Here is a 21595-nt window from a genome sequence, read left to right as displayed (position 1 = left end):
AATTTACATCCTGTATTATACTCCAGAGCTGCACTCACTATTCTGCTGGTGCAGTCACTGTGTACATACATTACATTACTGATCCTGTACTGATCCTGAGTTACCTCCTGTATTATACTCCAGAGCTGCACTCACTATTCTGCTGGTGCAGTCACTGTGTACATACATTACATTACTGATCCTGAGTTACATCCTGTATTATACCCCAGAGCTGCACTCACTATTCTGCTGGTGCAGTCACTGTGTACATACATTACATTACTGATCCTGTACTGATCCTGAGTTACATCCTGTATTATACTCCAGAGCTGCACTCACTATTCTGCTGGTGCAGTCACTGTGTACATACATTACATTACTGATCCTGTACTTATCCTGAGTTACATCCTGTATTATACTCCAGAGCTGCACTCACTATTCTGCTGGTGCAGTCACTGTGCACATACATTACATTACTGATCCTGTACTGATCCTGAGTTACATCCTGTATTATACTCCAGAGCTGCACTCACTATTCTGCTGGTGCAGTCACTATGTACATACATTACATTACTGATCCTGAGTTACATCCTGTATTATACTCCAGAGCTGCACTCACTATTCTGCTGGTGCAGTCACTATGTACATACATTACATTACTGATCCTGAGTTACATCCTGTATTATACTCCAGAGCTGCACTCACTATTCTGCTGGTGCAGTCACTGTGCACATACATTACATTACTGATCCTGTACTGATCCTGAGTTACATCCTGTATTATACTCCAGAGCTGCACTCACTATTCTGCTGGTGCAGTCACTATGTACATACATTACATTACTGATCCTGAGTTACATCCTGTATTATACTCCAGAGCTGCACTCACTATTCTGCTGGTGCAGTCACTGTGTACATACATTACATTACTGATCCTGTACTGATCCTGAGTTACATCCTGTATTATACTCCAGAGCTGCACTCACTATACTGCTGGTGCAGTCCCTGTGTACATACATTACATTACTGATCCTGTACTGATCCTGAGTTACATCCTGTATTATACTCCAGAGCTGCACTCACTATACTGCTGGTGCAGTCACTGTGTACATACATTACATTACTGATCCTGTACTGATCCTGAGTCACATCCTGTATTATACTCCAGAGCTGCACTCACTATTCTGCTGGTGCAGTCACTGTGTACATACATTACATTACTGATCCTGAGTTACATCCTGTATTATACTCCAGAGCTGCACTCACTATTCTGCTGGTGCAGTCCCTGTGTACATACATTACATTACTGATCCTGTACTGATCCTGAGTTACATCCTGTATTATACTCCAGAGCTGCACTCACTATTCTGCTGGTGCAGTCACTATGTACATACATTACATTACTGATCCTGAGTTACATCCTGTATTATACTCCAGAGCTGCACTCACTATTCTGCTGGTGCAGTCACTGTGTACATACATTACATTACTGATCCTGAGTTACATCCTGTATTATACTCCAGAGCTGCACTCACTATTCTGCTGGTGCAGTCACTGTGTACATACATTACATTACTGATCCTGAGTTACATCCTGTATTATACTCCAGAGCTGCACTCACTATACTGCTGGTGCAGTCCCTGTGTACATACATTACATTACTGATCCTGTACTGATCCTGAGTTACATCCTGTATTATACTCCAGAGCTGCACTCACTATTCTGCTCGTGCAGTCACTGTGTACATACATTACATTACTGATCCTGAGTTACATCCTGTATTATACCCCAGAGCTGCACTCACTATTCTGCTGGTGCAGTCACTGTGTACATACATTACATTACTGATCCTGTACTGATCCTGAGTTACATCCTGTATTATACTCCAGAGCTGCACTCACTATTCTGCTGGTGCAGTCACTGTGTACATACATTACATTACTGATCCTGAGTTACATCCTGTATTGTACTCCAGAGCTGCACTCACTATTCTGCTAGTGGAGTCACTGTATACATACATTACATTACAGATCCTGAGTTACCTCCTGTATTATACTCCAGAGCTGCACTCATTATTCTGTTGGTGGAGTCACTGTGTACATACATTACATTACTGATCTGTGCTGATCCTGAGTTACATCCTGTATTATACTCCAGAGCTGCACTCACTATTCTGCTGGTGCAGTCACTGTGCACATACATTACATTACTGATCCTGAGTTACATCCTGTATTATACTCCAGAGCTGCACTCACTATTCTGCTGGTGCAGTCACTGTATACATACATTACATTACTGATCCTGAGTTACATCCTGTATTATACTCCAGAGCTGCACTCACTATTCTGCTGGTACAGTCACTGTGCACATACATTATATTACTGATCCTGTACTGATCCTGAGTTACATCCTGTATTATACTCCAGAGCTGCACTCACTATTCTGCTGGTGCAGTCACTGTGTACATACATTACATTACTGACCCTGAGTTACATCCTGTATTATACTCCAGAGCTGCACTCACTATTCTGCTGGTACAGTCACTGTGCACATACATTATATTACTGATCCTGTACTGATCCTGAGTTACATCCTGTATTATACTCCAGAGCTGCACTCACTATTCTGCTGGTGCAGTCACTGTGTACATACATTACATTACTGACCCTGAGTTACATCCTGTATTATACTCCAGAGCTGCACTCACTATTCTGCTGGTGGAGTCACTGTGTACATACATTATATTACTGATCCTGTACTGATCCTGAGTTACATCCTGTATTATACTCCAGAGCTGCACTCACTATTCTGCTGGTGCAGTCCCTGTGTACATACATTACATTACTGATCCTGAATTACATCCTGTATTATACCCCAGAGCTGCACTCACTATTCTGCTGGTGCAGTCACTGTGTACATACATTACTGATCCTGTACTGATCTTGAGTTACATCCTGTATTATACTCCAGAGCTGCACTCACTATTATACTGGTGCAGTCACTGTGTACATACATTACATTACTGATCCTGTACTGATCCTGAGTTACAGCCTGTATTATACTCCAGAGCTGCACTCACTATTCTGCTGGTACAGTCACTGTGTACATACATTATATTACTGATCCTGTACTGATCCCGAGTTACATCCTGTATTATACTCCAGAGCTGCACTCACTATTCTGCTGGTACAGTCACTGTGTACATACATTATATTACTGATCCTGTACTGATCCTGAGTTACATCCTGTATTATACTCCAGAGCTGCACTCACTATTCTGCTGGTACAGTCACTGTGTACATACATTATATTACTGATCCTGTACTGATCCCGAGTTACATCCTGTATTATACTCCAGAGCTGCACTCACTATTCTGCTGGTGCAGTTACTGTGTACATACATTACATTACTGATCCTGTACTGATCCTGAGTTACATCCTGTATTATACTCCAGAGCTGCACTCACTATTCTGCTAGTGGAGTCACTGTGTACATACATTACATTACAGATCCTGAGTTACCTCCTGTATTATACTCCAGAGCTGCACTCACTATTCTGCTGGTGCAGTCACTGTGTACATACATTACATTACTGATCCTGTACTGATCCTGAGTTACATCCTGTATTATACTCCAGAGCTGCACTCATTATTCTGCTGGTGCAGTCACTGTGTACATACATTACATTACTGATCCTGTACTGATCCTGAGTTACATCCTGTATTATACTCCAGAGCTGCACTCACTATTCTGCTAGTGGAGTCACTGTGTACATACATTACATTACAGATCCTGAGTTACCTCCTGTATTATACTCCAGGGCTGCACTCATTATTCTGCTGGTGCAGTCACTGTGTACATACATTACATTACTGATCCTGTACTGATCCTGAGTTACCTACTGTATTATACCCCAGAGCTGCCCTCACTATTCTGCTGGTGGAGTCACTGTGTACATACATTATATTACTGATCCTGTACTGATCCTGAGTTACATCCTGTATTATACTCCAGAGCTGCACTCACTATTCTGCTGGTACAGTCACTGTGTACATACATTACATTACTGATCCTGAGTTACATCCAGTATTATACCCCAGAGCTGCACTCACTATTCTGCTGGTGCAGTCACTGTGTACATACATTACATTACTGATCCTGTACTGATCCTGAGTTACATCCTTTATTATACTCCAGAGCTGCACTCACTATTCTGCTGATGCAGTCACTGTGTACATACATTACATTACTGATCCTGAATTACATCCTGTAATATACCCCAGAGCTGCACTCACTATTCTGCTGGTGCAGCCACTGTGTAAATACATTACATTACTGATCCTGTACTGATCCTGAGTTACATCCTGTATTATACTCCAGAGCTGCACTCACTATTCTGCTGGTGCAGTCACTGTGTACATACATTATATTACTGATCCTGTACTGATCCTGAGTTACATCCTGTATTATACTCCAGAGCTGCACTCACTATTCTGCTGGTGCAGTCACTGTGTACATACATTACATTACTGATCCTAAGTTACATCCTGTATTATACTCCAGAGCTGCACTCATCATTCTGCTGGTGCAGTCACTGTGTACACACATTACATTACTGATCCTGTACTGATCCTGAGTTACATCCTGTATTATACTCCAGAGCTGCACTCACTATTCTGCTGGTGCTGTCCCTGTGTACATACATTACATTACTGATCCTGAATTACATCCTGTAATATACCCCAGAGCTGCACTCACTATTCTGCTGGTGCAGTCACTGTGTACATACATTACATTACTGATCCTGTACTGATCCTGAGTTACATCCTGTATTATACTCCAGAGCTGCACTCACTATTCTGCTGGTGCAGTCACTGTGTACATACATTACATTACTGATCCTAAGTTATATCCTGTATTATACTCCAGAGCTGCACTCACTATTCTGCTGGTGCAGTCACTGTGTACATACATTATATTACTGATCCTGTACTGATCCTGAGTTACCTCCTGTATTATACTCCAGAGCTGCACTCACTATTCTGCTGGTGCAGTCCCTGTGTACATACATTACATTACTGATCCTGAGTTACATCCTGTATTATACCCCAGAGCTGCACTCACTATTCTGCTGGTGCAGTCATTGTTTACATATATTATATTACTGATCCTGTACTGATCCTGAGTTACATCCTGTATTATACTCCAGAGCTGCACTCACTATTCTGCTGGTGCAGTCACTGTGTACATATATTACATTACTGATCCTGTACTGATCCTGAGTTACATCCTGTATTATACTCCAGAGCTGCACTCACTATTCTGCTGGTGCAGTCACTGCGTACATACATTACATTACTGATCCTAAGTTACATCCTGTATTATACTCCAGAGCTGCACTCACTATTCTGCTGGTGCAGTCACTGTGTACATACATTATATTACTGATCCTGAGTTACCTCCTGTATTATACTCCAGAGCTGCACTCACTATTCTGCTGGTGCAGTCACTGTGTACATACATTACATTACTGATCCTGTACTGATCCTGAGTTATATCCTGTATTATACTCCAGAGCTGCACTCACTATTCTGCTGGTGCAGTCCCTGTGTACATACATTACATTACTGATCCTGAGTTACATCCTGTGTTATACTCCAGAGCTGCACTCACTATTCTACTGGTGCAGGCACTGTGTACATACATTACTGATCCTGTACTGATCTTGAGTTACATCCTGTATTATACTCCAGAGCAGCACTCACTATTCTACTGGTGCAGGCACTGTGTACATTACATTACTGATCCTGTACTGATCCTGAGTTACAGCCTGTATTATACTCCAGAGCTGCACTCACTATTCTACTGGTGCAGTCACTGTGTGCATACATTACATTACTTTTCCTGTGCTGATCCTGAGTTACATTCTGTATTATACTCCAGAGCTGCGCTCACTATCCTGCTGGTGCACTCACTGTGTACATACATTACATTACTGATCCTGAGTTACCTCCTGTATTATACTCCAGAGCAGCACTCACTATTCTGCTGGTGCAGTCACTGTGTGCATACATTACATTACTGATCCTGTACTGATCCTGAATTACATCCTGTATTATACTCCAGAGCTGCACTCACTATTCTGCTGGTGCAGTCACTGTGTACATACATTACATTACTGATCCTGAATTACATCCTGTATTATACTCCAGAGCTGCACTCACTATTCTGCTGGTGCAGTCACTGTGTACATACATTACCTTACTGATCCTGCACTGATTCTGAGTTACATCCTGTATTATACTCCAGAGCTGCACTCACTATTCTGCTGGTGCAGTCACTGTGTACATACATTATATTACTGATCCTGAGTTACATCCTGTATTATACTCCAGAGCTGCACGCACTATTCTACTGGTGCAGTCACTGTGTACATACATTACATTACTGATCCTGTACTGATCCTGATTTACATTCTGTATTATACTCCAGAGCTGCACTCACTATTCTACTGGTGCAGTCACTGTGTACATACATTACATTACTGATCCTGTACTGATCCTGAGTTACATCCTGTATTATACTCCAGAGCTGCACTCACTATTCTGCTGGTGCAGTCACTGTGTACATACATTATATTACTGATCCTGAGTTACATCCTGTATTATACTATAGAGCTGCACTCACTATTCTGCTGGTGCAGTCACTGTGTACATACATTACATTACTGATCCTGTACTGATCCTGAGTTACATTCTGTATTATACTCCAGAGCTGCACTCACTATTCTGCTGGTGCAGTCACTGTGTACATACATTACATTACTGATCCTGTACTGATCCTGAGTTACATCCTGTATTATACTCCAGAGCTGCACTCACTATTCTACTGGTGCAGTCACTGTGTTCATACATTACATTACTGATCCTGTGCTGATCCTGAGTTACAGCCTGTATTATACTCCAGAGCTGCACTCACTATTCTGCTGGTGCAGTCACTGTGTACATACTGTCATAGATCGGCTCACTCGGCTGCACATGGAGGTAGACACAGGAATGCTGTCTCTAAATCTTCCAGTGGTTTATTAAAAATACTGCATAAACCAGTGCAGCATTAGAAAAGCAAACACGGCCTTTCAGGCCTAACGGGAAAACAAAAAATTAATGTATGGCACAGTCCGTGTTGCTGCAGGGATCCATTCGCACAGGGAACAAAACATAAACAAAAGGTTCAACTTTCCTTATACTCAGAAATGGCACTGGAGCTCCCAACTCCAGACACGCCCCACAATCAATGAGCCACAAGGCTGTGTATTTATCCTCTGGACTCCACGCTGGGTGGAGATATGGTGAACAGCCTCCCACCCACTCTACAGCTGTTCAATCAACCTAGCCCTAAACATGGCCGATTAACCCTTTCTGCAAAATAGTGTGCTTTAGCATTTTTCTAGGTTCATATCACTGAAGCTAATAACTTTAGTGATACCCATCTCCCCTCCAGTACTTTGCCAGTGACTTTGTCACATATTTCCCCCTCTGCCCAAAGCTGTGGTTTTTGACACCTTCAGTCATCAAACAGGGAAGTCTAGACAGGGTATTGGCATTATCGTGGAGCTTCCCAAGCCTGTGCTCCACATGAAAGTTGAAGTCCTGTAGCCCTAGAAACCAACGAGTCACCCGGGAATTCTTCCCCTTATTTTTCATCATCCATCTCAGGGGCGCATGATCTGACACAAGCCTGAACGTTCGACTTAACAGGTAGTACCTCAGGGTGTCAATTGCCCATTTGATGGTCAAGCATTTTTTTTATGTAATGGCATAGTTTTTCTCACAAGAGGAGCGTTTCCTACTTAAATTCAGGACTAGATGTTCCTCCCCGTTTGCTTCCTGGGACAACACGGCTCCCAACCCGACCTCTGAGGCATCCATCTGGACCACAAATTCCTTACTTAAGTCAGCTGCGATCAAGACCGGCTGCTCACACGGCGAGCTTCAACTCTTGGAACACCATCCCTGCTTCAGAAGACCATTTGGCCATCGATGTCTTCATGCCCTTAAGAAGGTCGGTCAGTGGTGCGGCTATCTTGGCGAAATTTGGGATAAATCACTGATAGTATCCCATAATTCCCAGAAATGCCCGAACCTGTTTCTTGGACACTGGCTGTGACCAGTTTTGGATAGCCTCCACCTTATTCACTTGTGACTTTATTTTGCCTCTTCCAACGATGTAGCCCAAGTATTTTGCCTCCTTTTTCCAATGGCACACTTCTTTGGGTTTATGGTAAACCCTGCCTTCCTTAGCACATCTAATACGGCCTGGACCTTCTGCAGATGACTTCTCCCACCCGGGCTGAAAATCACAATATCATTGAGGTAAGCTGCAGCGTACTTTTTGTGAGGGGCTAGGATTCGGTCCATGGCCTTCTGGAAGGTAGCTTGGGCTCCTTGCAGCCTGAACAGCATTCTGATATAGTGGAAGCAACTGTCAGGTGTAGAAAAGGCCGTCTTCTCCTTGGTACTTTGGGAGAGGAGTATTTGCCAGCAACCTTTCGTTAGGTCAAGGGTGGTGATATATCTGGCTGACCCTAGTCACTCTATGAGTTCATCGATTTGTGGCATCGGATAGGCGTCAAATTTAGACACCTTATTTAGTTTCCTGTAGTTGTTGCAGAAACACCACTCTCCATCAGGCTTCGGCACGGCGGCAATAGGGCTGGACCAGCTGCTCTTTGACTCCTTGATGACGCCCAGGCTCAACATTATTCTCACCTCCTTCAAAATCACCTTGCGGAGAACTTTGGGAATTCTTTACAGCTTTTGGTTGACCAGCACCTTTGGTTCCATCAGGATTTCCTTTTCAACAACCTGCGTAAATCCTGGCAACTCCGAAAACAGATCCCAGTACTGCTCAAGCAGTTCTCTCCACTCTTGTTTCTGGGCCAGTGACAGTGTCTCTGCCACTGTGACATCCTCAACTTTGGCTTCAGAATTAGCCCCCAGGCACGTAGCTTCCACCTATTCACCGTCTCGCCATGATTTAAGCACGTTGATGTGTTACACTTGGTACGGCTTTTTTCTCCCTGGCTGGTGGACCTTGTAGTTGACGTCATTCAGTTTTTCGACCACCTCGTATGGCCCCTGCCTCATGGCCAGAAATTTACTTTCAACCATGGTGATCAACACCACACTCGGTCTATAGGGCTAAACTGTCTCAGCCTCGCTAACCGATTGTAGACCCTTGCCTGGGCCTTTTGTGCTTGAAGGAGGCTCTCCTTCATGATTAGCATCACCCTTGCGATCCTATCCTGCATCTGGGCCACATGCTCAATGATACTTTGGTGGGGTGTAACCTCTGCTTCCCAGGTCTCCTTTTCAATATCCAGAAGTCCCCGAGGGTGCCGTCCATATAACAACTCGAACGGCGAGAACCACATAGAAGCCTGTGGCACTTCCCTAATAGAGAACAGCAGGTACGGGAGTAGGCAATCCCAGTCTAGGCCATCCTTCTCCATGACCTTCTTTTTTTTTTTTTAATCAAATAATTTTTAATGAAAAACTTAAAATACAAATTTTCCATCTTTCAAATAACATAAATGACATAGTAATTCCATAGTATAAACATGAACAAAGTATCTCGACTTCAATTCCCTTACCCACCCTAAACCCAAATTCCAACATTCCAGAGAGAACCATTTTCAGAGCAGTTCTAGAATAATGGAGTATAAAATTCGTAGAAGGGGGGAAGAAGATAAAAAAAAAGTGACTAACAAAGGGATCGCATTGCTAATATTCTATCTCTAATTAGAAGATTTGTGAGCAACCCTGGAGTATCCAACCAAGGACTCCATATCTTTTCGAATTTGCAAATAGATTTATGTTTATGATAGACTCCTCTTTCCAACCAGATTTCACGACCTTCTTAAGCATGGACTTCAAGGTTTTATTCAACCTTTCCACCAAGCTGTCCGTCTGCAGATAGTACACTGACGTCCTGAGTTGTGTAATCTGGAGAGCCTTACATAACTCTCTTATTACATTGGACATAAACGGCGTTCCTTGGTCCATCAGCATTTCTTTTGGCAGACCCGTCGGAGAAAATATGAACTAGCTCCTGGCGGAGGAGTTTCTTAGTGGTACCGCCTCCAGGTACCGTGTTGCATAGTCCATGACTACCAGGATATATTGGTGCCCTCTGGCTGACTTAACTAGTTGCCCGACAAGGTACATGGCAATCTGGTCAAATGGGACCTCTATAATGGGTAATGGCACCAGGGGACTGCGGAAGTGGGAGACAGGAGCAGTTAGCTGACAGGTAGGACAGGACCAGCAATAATTAATTCTCGGTGATACTCGGGCCAGTAGACCAGTAGAACCTTTGAAATATCTGCTCCTGCGTTTTGTCTACGCCCAGATGCACACCCAGGACATGAGAATGGGCCAGGTCTAGTACCCTACGCCTATAGGGTCCCAGTACTAACAGCTGCTCTAATACTTCCCCTCTCAGTTTACTGACTCGATATAGCAGATCCTCATTTACTGGGAAATAAGGAAACCTGGTGTCAGCCCCCGGCTCTTGGGCAACCCCATTTATCACAGTCACATTGTTCCATGCCCCATTTAACGTAAGGTCCTCCATTTGAGAAGTCCCCAAATTCCCCCCAGAACCCACCAATGCAGGAATCTCAGCCTCATGGGTCACCGTCTCGTCCTCTTCTCCTGCAAGAACACACAGAGGGAACTCATCCACCTCCGACTGCACTGGGAATACTTCATGGTTGAACCGGCTCCTATCTGAGTAATTTGCCGCCCCCGCCTTTCGCCACAAGTCCCAGAACAAACTAAAGTCGTGCCCTTTTATTACTGGGTGTAGCAGGTCTTCAACTACTTCGACTTCATGGGACTCAATGCCACAGTTTGTTTTATAGACACACTAGCAACGGGGTAATCCTTGGCTTCCCTGTGAATACTGCGGACTCCCCCTTTTTTTTTACGGGGATCAATGGGTGGGGGAGTGTGGCCCTTACCAGGGTCACCAAACTCCCGAGACCAAGAATTCCGACACCAGTACTCTATTTATTGTCATGGGACATGCTTGTAGCCCCTCTCCGGGCTGATGGTCCACACTGCAAGCTGGGTAGGCATAATATGAACAGTGCCTTCCTATGCTGCAGTCCATCAGTTCTGTGGACATAGGACGATGGACAGCTATGGGTCCTGGACTGTGACATCTTCAACAAATTAAGTCCTTAGCAGTGGTCTTTGGCAACCTCTGAACGACTCCTTGGGACCTCACATTCTCCTCCCCTCCCCCATTGTGATTCAACTACCCTTTTGAGAGTCAAGCTCCTTCTGGGTACCCCAGTACGGCATGCAACAATGCCTCATTTCCTTAAGGAATTCTCGACCTCCTGGTACTTTTCCACTAGGGCAACCAGGTCTTCCGCATTCCTGGGGTCTCCCTGGGCAACCCAGGTCTGCACCGGCCTAGGAAGGGAGTGAATGAATCTGTCCATAACAATTCGCTAAACCACCTGGGCTGGGTTGGAGGACTCCGGCTGCAACCACTTCTGTATCAGATATAGTAGGTCGAACATTTTCGAGGGGGTTTTTCACCGCAATACGCCCAGTGGTGGGCCTTTGAGCTCTAACAGACAAAAGTCACTCCTGAGACTGCCAATATCTCAGTTTTTAATTTGGCATACTCCTGTGCATCCCGTGGGAACAGGTATAATAAGTCTTTTGGGGTTCACCAGTTAAATAAGAGGCCAGTATCTCCGCCCACTGCTCCGGCGGCAGTTTCTTCCGCTCTGCTACCCATTCGAACACACTCAAAAATACCTCAACATCATCACCTGGGGTCATCTTTTGCATAGCTCATCTTACTGCCTTCCTGAACTTGGGGGAGGGGTGGTTTCTCTGCTGCGGACATAACCTGCTAAAAGTTCCATCTGCCGTTGCTGCTGTTGGATTTGCTGCATCAGTGCTGCTGAAGCTGCTGCTGTTCTCGGTGCTGCTGCTGGAGCTGCTGCTGCTGGAGCTGCTGCTGCTCTCAGTACCGCTGTACTTGCTGCTGCTCTCAGTGCTGCTGAAGCTGCTGCTGTTCTCGGTGCTGCTGCTGGAGCTGCTGCTGCTGCTGGAGCTGCTGCTGCTCTCAGTGCTGCTGTACTTGCTGCTGCTCTCAGTGCTGCTGAAGCTGCTGCTGTTCTCGGTGCTGCTGCTGGAGCTGCTGCTGCTGGAGCTGCTGCTGCTCTCAGTGCTGCTGTACTTGCTGCTGCTCTCAGTGCTGCTGAAGCTGCTGCTGTTCTCGGTGCTGCTGCTGGAGCTGCTGCTGCTGGAGCTGCTGCTGCTCTCAGTGCTGCTGTACTTGCTGCTGCTCTCAGTGCTGCTGAAGCTGCTGCTGTTCTCGGTGCTGCTGCTGGAGCTGCTGCTGCTGGAGCTGCTGCTGCTCTCAGTGCTGCTGTACTTGCTGCTGCTCTCAGTGCTGCTGGAGCTGCTGCTGTTCTCGGTGCTGCTGCTGGAGCTGCTGCTGGCTTAAGATCAGGTGCTTGATCAGCTCCTCCAGTTTTGTCTGACCGCTGTTCCATCCCTATAGCCGCCTTTACTCAGGACATGCAGTTTGTCCACAGCCGTCACACTAGCTTCCTGGGGATCTTGCCCGCATTCTCCCACAAACTGTGGTAGATCGACTCACTCGGCTGCACATGGAGGCAGACACAGGAATGCTGCCTCTTTAAATCTTCCACTGGTTTATTAAAGGTACTGCATAAAACAGAGCAGCGCTGGTGTAGCACCCTGAGGATTCGGCTGCTACAGGGGTATTGCACCTCAATCCAGAGGTGTGATATTCCACTCCCGGGTAAGGAAGGAGTGTGGATCTGAGCTCGGTAGGCTGCATGCACTACACACATCCCATTTCCGAGGAGCAGACCGACGGTACTCCCACTTAGAAATGTGCAGGTACGACCGAGTCTGTTCCTGGCTGGAGTGGGAGGGGGGTGGTACATCCCAAGTAGTGTAGGGGCAGATAGGGGGAGCAGCCTGAGTAAAGATAGGAGCTCATTGGGTGCTGGTCACCTGAGCTCACACATAGAGGGTGTATATAAGGTGGGCACCAACTAAGAACAGGGTCAGTTGCAGAGAGAAAGTCAGGAGCAGAGGAGAAGAGAGACCCAGAGTGAGAGAGGAGAGAGAGAGAGACTCAGAGGCACAGAAGAAAAGGACTCTAAGACCCCAAACTAAATCCCCGGGTGAAGAGTCGGCACCAGGGTACCGGAACCCAAGCTGGTGGGGGTAAAAACATTCCCCAGCCAGAGACCGGAGACCGTGGGCAGCGTTTGCCACGGTCACCCACCACATCCACCACGAAGGCATACCACGAGGAGGGTCAGGGAACTCAAGGCCAAGGGTGTCCCAACAGAAGGCCCGAGGGAGCTGGACCTGGGTGGATCAATAGTGGGGACGGCCAGAGAAAGGACTGAAGGAGAGCTCAGGGTCACGCTCCGGACTTATTTGGGAGTTGGCTGGATCCAGAACCTGGTGGACGCAGCACGGCTCGGGAGGTCACTCGAAGCTGGAGTGACCAGAACATCAGCAGTGAGTAAACATCCTAAACTGCATAACCCGACTCTGTCTCTGATTGCCGTCTACACTGCATCACCACAACTCCCATCCTCTGCACCTGATCCCCCTGAGGCTATACCCCACCCGTTGGGGGTTATACCATCACAAGCTGCACCTACACCATCAGCCTCAGCGGACCCTGCTGCAGCGGCGGCCATAGTGACCGCAATACAACGGGTGGCGTAGTCGACAATAAAGAACTTAATAACATCTGTAGGACTGCCACATACAACTGAGTTTGACACCCTGGGCACGGACCGGGTCACAGCCACTCGGAAGACTACAACCCCCATCTGATCCGGCTCCGGATATTCCCCCTAAAAGAATATGGCCCAGGGGGCGCGTCACTGGCAAAACAAACACGGCTTTTCTGACCTAATGGGAAAACAAAAACATAAAGTATGGCACAGTCCGTGTTGCAGCAGGGATCCGTTCGCTCAGGGAACAAAACATAAGCAAAAGGTTCTTCTTTAATTATACTCAAACACAGCTCTGGAACTCCCAACTCCAGACACGCCCCACAATCAATGAGCCAGAAGGCTGTGTATTTATCCTCTGGACTCCAGGCTGGGTGGAGATATGGTGAACAGCCTCCCACCCGCTATACAGCTGTTCAATTAACCTAGCCCTAAAAATATCTGATTAACCCCACTCAGCACTTAATGTGCTGGAGCATTTTTCTAGGTTCATATCACTGAAGCTGATAACCTCAGTGATACATATCTACCCTCCAGTACTTTACCAGTGACTTTGTCACAATACATTACATTTTAGATCCTGAGTTACATCCTGTATTATACTCCAGAGCTGCACTCTCTATTTTGTTGGTGCAGTGACTGTGTAAATACATTAGTTATCCTGTATGAAGATGGACCCCATAGACTTTGATAGTGTCGGTTTAGTTTCAGTCATGGTTTTCTGTAACATGGAGCTCAGAGGCAGATGTACCAATACTTGTGCAACATATCAGCGCGCTCACCCCTGGACATTATTTCTGCATGGCTTGCAGCATGAGGTTTTCTCTTCTAGAAATATCTCTCATTCAGCCTTTTAGTGTTTTGCATGAATTATGTTCTCCTTACTTTGTACATTTTTGTCTCAGTCATGTGATTACTTGAATTACCAGATTCAAGCAGTTTACTGGGACGTCAGCAAAAGTCAGAAAATGTATAATTTTATCAGTACTGTCTTAATGAAGGTCAATGTGATGATCATTGCTGACAGGAGATTGTTCATGAAGAGCAGAAGTAATATGTGGCAAGCAGGAACAGTTTTAGACAAAGTGGGGCCCTGGGCAAGATTAAAGTGGGGCCCCAAATGCTAATATATTACACCACACAGAAACATTTTGGTTGAATTTACATGCGTTGAGTTCAGGCCATTAAACGAGCGTGATCAACAATACTGAAGTCGTTTGACGCATGTTTCTTCATCTCTTTACACCACCTGAGCAAGAATGATAGGTGGGCACAGAACGATCACGAGTAGATAAAACTGTCCCCATACACAGGGCCGGCGTCAGCACCCGGCGCACCCGGGCAAGTGTCGGGGCCCTGAGCAGGCTGGGGGCCCACTCACCGTCGGGCACTCCGTCGCGCTATGGGAGGGCGCGGTGACGTCTTTCCACCGCGCTCTCTCCTGAGCCGTCACAGGTGGTGCAAAGCGGGAAGACGCCGATGCGGGTGAGGAGTCCGGAGCAGCGGCTGCAGGTGAGAAGTGAGATGAGTATTTGATTTTTTTTTATATATATGTATGGAGGCATGGGAGTTATATGGGAGGGGGACAAGTGACATCCTACATGGGGCATTATATGGGGGGGAGAGGTGACATCCTGCATGGGGAATTATATGGGGGGGAGAGGTGACATCCTGCATGGGGAATTATATGGGAGGGAGAGGTGACATCCTGCATGGGGCATTATATGGGGGGGAGAGGTGACATCCTGCATGGGGAATTATATGGGGGGGAGAGGTGACATCCTGCATGGGGAATTATATGGGAGGGAGAGGTGACATCCTGCATGGGGCATTATATGGGGGGGAGAGGTGACATCCTGCATGGGGAATTATATGGGGGGGAGAGGTGACATCCTGCATGGGGAATTATATGGGAGTGAGAGGTGACATCCTGCATGGGGCATTATATGGGAGGGAGAGGTGACATCCTGCATGGGGAATTATATGGGGGGGAGAGGTGACATCCTGCATGGGGAATTATATGGGAGGGAGAGGTGACATCCTGCATGGGGCATTATATGGGGGGGAGAGGTGACATCCTGCATGGGGAATTATATGGGGGGGAGAGGTGACATCCTGCATGGGGAATTATATGGGAGGGAGAGGTGACATCCTGCATGGGGCATTATATGGGGGGGAGAGGTGACATCCTGCATGGGGAATTATATGGGGGGGAGAGGTGACATCCTGCATGGGGAATTATATGGGAGTGAGAGGTGACATCCTGCATGGGGCATTATATGGGAGGGAGAGGTGACATCCTGCATGGGGAATTATATTGGGGGAGAGGTGACATCCTGCATGGGGAATTATATGGGAGGGAGAGGTGACATCCTGCATGGGGCATTATATGGGGGGAGAGGTGACATCCTGCATGGGGAATTATATGGGGGGGAGAGGTGACATCCTGCATGGGGAATTATATGGGAGGGAGAGGTGACATCCTGCAAGGGGAATTATATGGGGGGAGAGGTGACATCCTGCATGGGGAATTATATGGGGGGGAGAGGTGACATCCTGCATGGGGAATTATATGGGAGGGAGAGGTGACATCCTGCATGGGGCATTATATGGGGGGTGAGGTGACATCCTGCATGGGGCATTATATGGGGGGTGAGGTGACATCCTGCATGGGGCATTATATGGGGGGAGAGGTGACATCCTGCATGGGGCATTATATGGGGGGAGAGGTGGCATCCTGCATGGGGCATTATATGGGGGGTGAGGTGACATCCTGCATGGGGCATTATATGGGGGGAGTGACATCCTGCATGGGGCATTATATGGGAGGGAGAAGTGACATCCTGCATGGGGCATTATATGGGAGGGAGAGGTGACATCCTGCATGGGGCATTATGTGGGAGGGAGAGGTGACATCCTGCATGGGGAATTATATGGGGGGTGGGAGAGGTGACATCCTGCATGGGGCATTATATGGGGGGAGAGGTGACATCCTACATGGGGCATTATATGGGGGGAGTGACATCCTGCATGGGGCATTATATGGAGGGGTCGGAGAGATGACATCCTGCATGGGGCATTATATGGGGGGGAGAGGTGGCATCCTGCATGGGGCATTATATGGGGGGGTGGGAGAGGTGACATCCTGCATGGGGCATTATATGGGGGGGAGAGGTGGCGTCCTGCATGGGGCATTATATGGGGGGTGAGGTGACATCCTGCATGGGGCATTATATGGGGGGTGAGGTGACATCCTGCATGGGGCATTATATGGGGGGAGAGGTGACATCCTGCATGGGGCATTATATGGGGGGAGTGACATCCTGCATGGGGCATTATATGGAGGGGTGGGAGAGGTGACATCCTGCATGGGGCATTATATGGGGGGAGAGGTGGCATCCTGCATGGGGCATTATATGGGGGGTGAGGTGACATCCTGCATGGGGCATTATATGGGGGGAGTGACATCCTGCATGGGGCATTATATGGGAGGGAGAGGTGACATCCTGCATGGGGCATTATATGGGAGGGAGAGGTGACATCCTGCATGGGGCATTATGTGGGAGGGAGAGGTGACATCCTGCATGGGGCATTATATGGGGGGTGGGAGAGGTGACATCCTGCATGGGGCATTATATGGGGGGAGAGGTGACATCCTGCAAGGGGCATTATATGGGGGGAGTGACATCCTGCATGGGGCATTATATGGAGGGGTGAGAGAGGTGACATCCTGCATGGGGCATTATATGGGGGGGAGAGGTGGCATCCTGCATGGGGCATTATATGGGGGGAGGGGTGACATCCTGCATGGGGCATTATATGGGGGGTGACATCCTGCATGGGGCATTATATGGGGAGGAGAGGTGACATCCTGCATGGGGCATTATAAGGGGGGGAGGTGACATCCTGCATGGGGCATTATATGGGGGAGTGACATCCTGCATGGGGCATTATATGGAGGGGTGGGAGAGGTGACATCCTGCATGGGGCATTATATGGGGGTAGAGGTGACATCCTGCATGGGGAATTATATGGGGGGAGAGGTGACATCCTGAATGGGGAATTATATGGGGGGAGAGGTGACATCTTGCATGAGGCATTATATGGGGAGGAAGGGTGACATCCTGCTTGGGGCATTATATGGGGGAGAGGTGACATCCTGCATGGGGCACTATATGGGGGGAGAGGTGACATCCTGCATGGGGCATTATATGGGGGGAGTGACCTCCTGCATGGGGCATTATATTGCGGGGAGAGGTGACATCCTGCATGGGTCATTATATGGGGAGAGGTGACATCCTGCATGGGGCATTATATGGGGGGAGTGACATCCTGCATGGGGCATTATATGGAGGGGTGAGAGAGGTGACATCCTGCATGGGGCATTATATGGGGGGGAGAGGTGGCATCCTGCATGGGGCATTATATGGGGGGAGGGGTGACATCCTGCATGGGGCATTATATGGGGGGTGACATCCTGCATGGGGCATTATATGGGGAGGAGAGGTGACATCCTGCATGGGGCATTATAAGGGGGGGGAGGTGACATCCTGCATGGGGCATTATATGGGGGAGTGACATCCTGCATGGGGCATTATATGGAGGGGTGGGAGAGGTGACATCCTGCGTGGGGCATTATATGGGGGTAGAGGTGACATCCTGCATGGGGAATTATATGGGGGGAGAGGTGACATCCTGAATGGGGAATTATATGGGGGGAGAGGTGACATCCTGCATGAGGCATTATATGGAGAGGAAGGGTGACATCCTGCTTGGGGCATTATATGGGGGAGAGGTGACATCCTGCATGGGGCACTATATGGGGGGAGAGGTGACATCCTGCATGGGGCATTATATGGGGGGAGTGACCTCCTGCATGGGGCATTATATTGCGGGGAGAGGTGACATCCTGCATGGGTCATTATATGGGGGAGTGACCTCCTGCATGGGGCATTATATGGGGGGGTGACATCCTGCATGGGGCATTATAAGGGGGGTGACATCCTGCATGGAGCATTATGTGGGGGCCAGTATCCTGTATGGAGCATTATATGGGGGACAGTATCCTCTATGGAGCGTTATATGGGGGCCAGTATCCTGTATGGAGCATTATATGGGGACCAGTATCCTGTATGGAGCGTTATATGGGGACCAGTATCCTGTATGGAGCGTTATATGGGGACCAGTATCCTTTATGGAGTGTTAAATGGGGACCAGTATCCTGTATGGAGCGTTATATGGGGACCAGTATCCTGTATGGAGTGTTAAATGGGGACCAGTATCCTGTATGGAGCGTTATATGGGGACCAGTATCCTGTATGGAGCGTTATATGGGGACCAGTGTCCAGTATGGAGTGTTATATGGGGCAGTATCCTGTATGGAGCATTATATGGGGACCAGTATTCTGCATGGAGCAATATATGGGGCCCATATTATTGTATGGAGGACTATACTGTCTGGTCTGCACTGTGTGTTGAGAGAATTCGCCTTTTTCTGAGCTATTGTAGAATTTACAATAGATATTGCTCATTTAATGTAAGAAGGGAGATCTTTGGCATTGTGCTATATATATATATTTCTCTGCGGTATCTGTGCATCATGAATCATGGTATGTGTTAAAGGGGCCCACTGCGACTCTTTCGCCCGGGGCCCAGAAAAACCTGGAGCCGGCCCTGCCCATACATATCATGTTATCAGCAGCATATCTTCAGTTTTCACTGGGCGATGTGCCGCTGAGAACAATGATTTATGTTTCGGCATAAACCATCCAATCACTCAATGTATAGGCAGCATTTTGCTCATTTTGTTTAGTATAATGCACCCCATAGTCCTCCATATAGTATAATGCACCCCATAGTCCTCCACATAGGGCAATGCACACCCCATAGTCCTCCATATAGTATAGTGTACCCCATAGTCCTCCATATAGTATAATACCCTCCCCATAGTCCTCCATACAGTATAATGCACCCCATAGTCCTCCATATAGTATAATACACTCCTCATAGTCCTCAATATAGTATAATGCCACCCATAGTCCTCCATATAGTATAATGCACCCTTCATAGTCCTCCATATAGTATAATCCACACCCCATAGTCCTCCATATTGTATAATGCACCCCCCATAGTCCTCCATATAGTACAATGCACTTCCTATAGTATACTACACCCCATAATTCGCCATATAGTACAATGCGCTCCCCATAGTATAGTGCACCCCATAGTCCTTCATATAGTATAATACATTCTCCATAGCCCTCCATACAATATAATGCAGCCCCCATACAGTACACATAGTATAATGCATCCCCTATATAGTATAATGCAGCCTCCATATAGTACATATATTATAATGAACTCCCCATAGTCCTCGATATAGTATAGCGCAGCCCCATAGAGTATAATGCCGCCTGATAGAGTATAATGCAGCCCCATAGAGTATAATGCCACCTCATAGAGTACATATAGTATAATGCAGCCCCATAGTCTTCCAGTATTATGGCCACCACATACTCACTGATTTAAAAAATAAATAAATATATACTCACCTCTCCTTGTTCCCCCGCTGCTCCGGTGTCATGCAGGATGTGGGAAAGACTTAGTGCAACACAGAGGGAAGAGGGAAAGGGAGCCCAGACACTATGGAAGAGTGGAGACCTCCTAGTCTGGTCTAGTGTCACCCTGTCCCTATATTGCCTCTTCACCAATCGCCACACGCATGCCTCACCCTGAATTTCTCTGGCGTATGGCTAAGGCTCGGGAAGGGAGGCGATGAGCACTAGCCGATCTCCACTAAACTCTATAGACAACAACGGTAGACAAACAAGGGGAAATTGCTTAGCTTTAGACGACTCCAGCCAAATGCGCACACGACCTCAAACTCCAGAGAGGAGGAAGTACTGCTCTTGCTAAAACCTCACAAGTAGTAATGAATATCGCCGGCACCTCCCTCTCAGACACACCAAGTATTTATACACTCAGGCCAAGGAGCTAATTAGCCAGAGGGAGGTAGCCGTTGGGTCCTAGAGACAGCCAGCCTCTAAGAAGATGTCTGTAATGCCAAACGTAGAGATCGCCTGCAACCAACTGCAGGGCGACTGTCTGTCACCTCTGACACACCCGTGACATCCAGTCTCTGCAGTGTGTCTACTCAGCAGCTCCACTGCCTGGCACAGTGTGGCGAGCGATGAAGTGACGTCATACGCAGAGGGGGAATGATGGGAGAGGGAGAGTCACCTGACGCTCTCTCTTTCATCATTGCTTTCAACTGTGTCGGCATTTATGATGCCAAAACAGTTGAATGTGCGATGCGGGGGGAAGCGGGGGTCCGGAGCCGCTGCTGGAAGCGGGCCCCCCTGACTCACGGGCCCCATAGCGGCCGTGTGGTGTGCTGGCTGCGGCCCCTGCGGAAGTGTGGGCCCTAGGCAAATGCCTAGTTTGCCCGCCCCTAACACCAGCCATAGTGGCAAGTACAGGGACATGGCTATAGAGGTTGCAGAGGTAACCAGTGGCACCTGAGCCTTGGAGCCTAGGTGCAAATCATACGTTAGTTTGTCATTACTATCCTAGTGATGATCATTGCTGAACAGAGGAGATTGCGGGTGTAATGATGAGTCAAATCTAGTCTTCCCCTGATTGCCAAAGTACATGAAGAGCAGTGGAAACGTGGTGAATATAGGGATTTAGCTAAAGAGGTTGCAGAGGTAACATCTGAGCCTTGGTGCCTAAATACAAATCATACTTTATTATTTTATCAGTACTGTTCTAGTGATGATCATTCCTGGACTGAGAAGATTG

General features: G+C 47.4%; 2 long non-coding RNA genes across 3 annotated transcripts in view; one reads left to right on the top strand and one right to left on the bottom strand.

The window, feature by feature from the left end:
• The window catches only part of LOC141153046 (uncharacterized), a 66995-nt gene that overhangs the window by 2251 nt on the left and 43149 nt on the right, over window positions 1–21595 (top strand). The window lies entirely within an intron of this gene.
• Window positions 1–21595, bottom strand: part of LOC141153047 (uncharacterized) — a 110496-nt gene that overhangs the window by 74349 nt on the left and 14552 nt on the right. Inside the window, exon 1 of one of the 2 annotated variants that reach the window (XR_012247224.1) lies at window positions 10648–11953. The exons of the other annotated variant lie outside the window; for it this stretch is intronic. This is a non-coding gene — a long non-coding RNA (uncharacterized lncRNA). Of the gene's footprint in view, window positions 1–10647; window positions 11954–21595 lie in introns of those variants that run through there. 2 annotated transcript variants of the gene reach the window in all.

Source organism: Phyllobates terribilis, unplaced genomic scaffold (genome assembly GCF_046119375.1).
Source record: "Phyllobates terribilis strain yellow unplaced genomic scaffold, ASM4611937v1 Scaffold_7__3_contigs__length_470593459, whole genome shotgun sequence".
Classification (NCBI taxonomy): domain Eukaryota; kingdom Metazoa; phylum Chordata; class Amphibia; order Anura; family Dendrobatidae; genus Phyllobates; species Phyllobates terribilis.
Note: the sequence above shows the minus strand (reverse complement) of the source record. Positions and strands in the feature narration are given on the sequence as shown.